At 44.9% G+C, this 6,000-nt stretch overlaps 1 protein-coding gene across 3 annotated transcripts in view; it reads right to left on the bottom strand.

The window, feature by feature from the left end:
- LOC144817741 (uncharacterized) overlaps window positions 1-4,865 on the bottom strand; it is a 344,338-nt gene extending 339,473 nt beyond the window's left edge. The window contains exon 1 of one of the 3 annotated variants that reach the window (XM_078674520.1): window positions 4,737-4,865. The gene's annotated coding sequence lies outside the window, so the exon portion shown is untranslated. Of the gene's footprint in view, window positions 1-4,490 lie in introns of all 3 variants that reach the window. The other 2 variants (XM_078674518.1, XM_078674519.1) reach the window with 2 other exon arrangements.
- Between the last annotated feature and the right edge of the window lie 1,135 nt (window positions 4,866-6,000).

A 6,000-nucleotide genomic window follows, 5' to 3' on the forward strand; every position in this document is an offset into this window, starting at 1 on the left:
TTACTCTGTATTGCCAGACCGTCGCGTTATCTACTTTGACCGCCACGGCGTCCAGTTTCAAGTAAGTCATCCTCTCAGGGAACCTACGTTCCCTTCACAGACCCGCAAAACGGTAACCCGCACACGCGCTCAGCGCGGTTATTATTCACCCCGTTCGCACAGCACTTTGCACACGCGGCTAGCGCGTTTCCCGTCCAGGGTACTTATGTTCCCCACTCAAGACCAGCAAAATCATAATTCACACTCGCGCTTAGCGCGGCTATCATTTACTCCGTTTGTATGAATTTTCAAATGTAACTAGCACGTATGTTTTAACTCTGATGATTCGCGTTCCACCAACATGGTTAGTGTTACTTTCCTCACAACTTCACGTGTTTAACTATCACTGGCGTTAGTAACCCACTGCATGTTACTCACTTATTAGCTGTTCGTTAAGCCATCTTATCTCCCTGACCCTTTATTATTTTTGCGTTAATTTTATGTCATTCATCCACCCTGACACGGGCTCATTTTTTCTTCATTGTAGTGTCTCCTTGATAAAGGGCGTGCAGCCCGAAATGCATTGGAGCATTTTGGATTACTACTAATATTCATTGCATAGATATGAGTTTAATATCTATACATCTGTGAAATATTGAAATCTCCTACAAAACAATTCGAATGTGTAAATAAAGCTGAACTTTGAAAAGCAACAGAGTCATTTCGTTTGAACATCCAGGTGTGCCTCCATGAGGGGATGTAATTGCAACTTCATTGCTTACACACGTCCTTCGATATTTTAAAGTGTGTGACGGTCACACTACCCTCGAGAGCACCCTCTCCTACATAACTTCCTAATTAATCCTCATAACCAACCAGTGCAGTGCACCTACCACTCTCTTTTAATGTATTGCTGGACCCATTAATGGCCCATGTACTGCAGTGTCCTCAGTGTATTCCCATGTTGATGTCAGCATTCTTAGAACCACCACGGGATGCTTCAGCTCCTGTTGGATCGGATACGAGCTCCCCTGCAGGCACACAGGCACTGGAGATTTCAAAGGCTTCCCCAGCATCGGCCATGGGAACGGAAGAAGATCCCCTTTGCTTAATTGATCTAATCTGAGATGTTACAGGGACCATCGTCTGCAATGGCAAGCCACAGTGATGTTGCGTCTCCCACACAGGACACAATTATTTGACTCTCCTTGCGCTGGGAAGAATTCTGCCTTATTCCAAAACAAACTAAATTGGAATTTTAAACAAAATCTTATTTGTCTACTATGGCACCATTGCTTTCAAAGGCTTTTCGTTTACTCAAGCCATATATACAAACATATTTTGAAGGACTTTTTGGAGTTTCTAACAATTTATTTTTACTATTTTAGAAGATTTTACTATGAACATTTATTGGAAATATGTTATTACTGCAAGGACATTTCTTTTTAGTATATATAGTATATCGTCCGGTCGCATGAGGAGTGGGTGTTATGTTTTGTAATGTACCCCAAAATATAGGCATGGGTAGTCACCTAACCATTCACCTACATATCCAATGGCAGGGATAACATAACAGTTATTGGTACTGAACTTTTACATAGTTAAGGTACTGCATAAATGTTGTGGTTTTCCCAGAAAACTAGCCACATTTCTTATGCATGAGGATTCTCAGAATCACAGCAGGATTACCATCTACTGCATAATAACTATGTATAAGGGTCATCCCTTTTGTCATACTCGGCCGACATGACACAGCAAGGCAGAATACCTGAGGCTACCTTTTGGATATATATACACCATATCTTTGCTGGGGCAGGCAGAGGAGAAAGACTTCCAGGGTGACATACTAATGCGAGACGCTGAGGTTCCTGCATGCAGACACTTCAGCTCGCAGTGGTCTGACATCCTCGCGGAGAGTCCATCTCGAGACCAAGACGCATTTCCACAGTCTCTCACTTCAGGTATTGTGGTTGGCGTCAGCCTAGGGAGATTCGTGGCTCTACACGTTCACACATGCTAGGTACACTAAAGAACATCTAGTTGCATCGTAGAAGTACGCATTATTATTGTCATGTATTTTTATACCTGCATATATTCATTGTTTTAGCACTATGGTAGGAAGCTACCATCCCTTTACTCTGTTGGTGCTTATAATATAATATCTTTTTCTGTCTTATGGTTGTTTCAGCACACCTATTTTACATTAGAATGACGCTGGTACAATAAATGCTTCTTGAAAACGTCCCCACCATTTATTTTGGGTTTCTCTCTGAGACAAAGTGAGCATAAGTGACGGAGAGAAAAGTACTATACTGTTTCCACAATCGCCGATGGGACAGGGTTGTTATGCTCAATAGTTGTCAAGAACTATTTTCTCCCTGGTAGGAAGAGTTTACAGTGGCACTGTGAGCTAGCTGGTATACAGGCCACTATATCCGCTGGGGGTGTTTGGAAACAGTCTGGACACCAATCTCACAGTCTATGTGGTCTAAACATGCAGATCCTATATAGATTGATAGGAACTACACGACAACCTGAAGGCCCCCCAAACCCAGTGTATCATCGCAATAGCCCTGGTGCATCACCAGGATCCTCCAAGGTTCATTTAGTGTTGCCTACACCTCTGGGGGAAAACCAGATGGGGCCTCCACAGGACGCCGGTAAAAGACAGAAAGTAGGGGGGCATTCAACCAAGGGCCTTATGAAGTCACACACAGGGTCCTTCCCCCTCATAGGCCGGAGGAGGTCCCGGAGCACTCACTCTGCACTCTTAAGTAGTTCTCCACAGGATACCACCTTGCCTTAGGAAAATTAGTCCCAGATCTTCTTTTAATAAGCTCCCCACAAGAGGGTGTTGCAACCCCAGCTCGGGAACTCACACCAGCTCTTGCAGTCAAATTGAAAGGGGCAGGGAGGGGCTAAGGCTATTCACTTACCCAGGGGCGCTTCAAGGTCTGTACTGGCTTCTTTCTTCCGGCCTGAGCTCCTGGTTCAGGCTCCGTCACCCCTTCACCCTCCTCGCGCTCATGAGGCGGTTCCACCCAGTTAGAGCTGTGCAACCAATCCGCACTACAGCGGCCAACCACTGCAAATACCACAGCTGATCCCGGCAACTCCCTGGCCAGCAGATTCTCATCCCGTCGCCTGGGTACCCCACCAAGGCCACAATGTTCGCTCGGGGCACGATCCTCAGCCCTGAGATGCCATCTTGATCCAAGTTTATCTCAGCCTCCTAGGATCTCCACTTCCCCCTAAACTGCCTGGGGTGATACTACGCCCCTACACCTGGGTCATGGTGGACACTCAGATCCCTGTTCAAACCACTCACATAGGACGCAGGCGCCCAGGAGATCACTCCACCGGAGGCAAACATGAGCTCCGAAGAGAACTTCTGCCATCTAGGCCGTCCAGGCCCCACTCCCAAGGATTGGTACTTATTTTGTGCTCTACTAAAACAGGAATGGTGTTTATCATGCAGCTTGCCTTCATACATGTGGACACAAGACCTTTGGCTGCTTAACAGAGAAGGAGGAGTGGTCCTGGCATGGCCACCCCATTTTGAAAGAGGGTTGGATGAAGGCAGAAGCCGACAGCAAAGAAGATGTAGTATAAAGGCCAGAGTTGTTGACTTTGGAACCGGGAAACCAAGTCTGTATCTTGGTGTCGACTAGACATCCTGTGATTCTGGGCAAATCACTTACTCTCCCTGTGCATCAAAAAAAAAAAAAAAAGTATATCCTTGTGTAATGTAACTGGTGCTCTTTAAAGCACTACTAAACCTTTAGGTCGATTTTGCGTTATATAAAACTGCAAAAAATATCTACTGGATTATAATGTTCCAGGGTGTTTATTGTTAGCAACTCATTCCACAAATGAAGGAATAGGGGAGCGAATGTGGGCACTCCAGGGGATGTAGTATGCAATACTTATTTATTTTATTTGAAGGTAGCACCCCCCTCGTGGGTATCGGAGTACTTTACACATGTTAAGGAGCAGCGGTATATACAATCAATATTATAATACTTGAGACAGGATATAGCAGATCTCCGATGAGGGAAGGATCGCATCAATGAGGACAGATACATCAAAACAGTGATATAATACGTGGAGTAGTAATCACGAGGCAAGATGACAAGTCCAAGTAAGCTCGGAGAGAAGAGTTCCAAGGAACTAGGACAGAAATGTGTTCATAAGTAGTAATTTAACTTCTTTCTTCAAAGATACCATGAAGGTATACAGTCTGATTTTATAATGAATTAGCACGTAGTTTCACAGCCGAGACACATCCAAATAATTCTATAAAGGTCAGAACCGAGGAAATAATGGAACACCCTGTGTTTGATTGATCATGGCAGGCCTATCTCCGTTTGCTTTATTTAACATTCAGAAATAATTAAAAGACATGAACCACGCAGCACTGGTGATTCCACGTGGTCATTTGGAATTTAATGCATATTTTGAGGAAAAATATGAGGGACATACTAAAAGATAAATGGGGGATGCAAATGTACCATATTAAGCTGTTCTTTATTTGCCATTTTTACCGCCCATGACCGCAAGGTATTTCGGTACACCACTACCGCCAGTCAGCAAGGTTACATCCCACCAACTCGCAGCCTTTGCTGTACTGAAAAGCATGTGTAGGTAGCAGCCGCCATTTCTAACCGGAGACAGAAACGGGCAGTCGGTTTCAAAACCATAACACATTGAGCGCGCGGAGAGTCACGCGCCATAGCATCTCTGACACGCTTTATTACCTCCGTGGGCGACGGCGGTTCACTCCCCCTCGCGAGACCGCTACAACCACCAGCGGCGCGCAGTTCAACGTGCAAGCATACAGTAAAACAAGCACGATGCCTCTTCAAAAGAGGCCCAAAACATACGAGGGTTTCGGAAAAAGCCACCCGAAACTTGTACATCCCACACATAGACACTAGCAGGTTACAAGTAGATATTTACGGAGCGGTTAATCATTTTTAAACTGTTTAGAAATATTGATCCGAAACCAAAAATGGAGGCGCTATTCTGGCAAATCATCCCACTACCAGAAAGCAGCTGACAGGTTCTGAAAGTAAGCAGTTGACTGACATTTTTTTTGTGCATTTTTTATATAGCGTGAACCCGACCTGAAGGTTTTGGAGCTTTACATGAGCACCAGTTAATATTCATTTTTGTTGCGCATAGGGACATAAGGTGATTTGCAGGCACCACAGTTTGCTGAACCGACGTTGAGACCCGAAACTGATTCTCTTACGGGACCGAAGACTTTGGATTCTATGTCAGGAAGCGGAGGCGAGGATTTTGCTAGTCCTTTCTCCATTTTATTGGACAGCAAGTTAGAAGTAAGAAAAAACAATAAGCCATGGACTACCCAAACCAACATGGCCGCGGTAGTCCTGGTAACATATCAACCAATCAGAGTCCAACAGTTAGCATATAGGGAATCCCATCTGTTAGTCCTTCCTCTTTCTCCATTGCTGCCTCGGCAAGATAAGTCACGTTTTACTATCTGCTTGATCTTTGTCGTGGCAGTTGTGTTTTCAAGTATTGACAGCTTTATTCTTATGTTGTTTTATTTGCCTTGACTTCGCCTTTGTTGTAGGCGGTGTAATTGTGCTAACGCGGTAGGCTTTCAGCCCGAGCGTTTCTTCTTCGCGCGTGCGCGGTCTTGGTGTCGGCTTCTGACGCCGACCAGCTGTTCTCCTCAGCGCTCTTCGCGCTTGAGTGGAAACGCGCTGAGGCTTCGCGCTTCATTTGTTCTTTTGCCTCTTCCCTCACACTGACGCCGTTTTCGACGGCAGGAATGTTTTCTGACTGAAATTTTATAAATACGATTTATTTTTTCTGTCAGTATTTTTGTGTTTCAGGCTCTTGATTGGTATTAGCCTGTGTGGTACCTGTGTGAAGGGTTTTTCCCCTTTTATATAGTTGGGGTGTTGTTTATGGGTACCAGTTATTCTGCCAAAATGCAGTCCGGTCCTTCTACTGTTGAGGTGGTGGCTCCTATCGATCAACCACAAC

This window comes from Lissotriton helveticus, chromosome 2_1, assembly GCF_964261635.1.
Source record: "Lissotriton helveticus chromosome 2_1, aLisHel1.1, whole genome shotgun sequence".
NCBI classification, from domain to species: domain Eukaryota; kingdom Metazoa; phylum Chordata; class Amphibia; order Caudata; family Salamandridae; genus Lissotriton; species Lissotriton helveticus.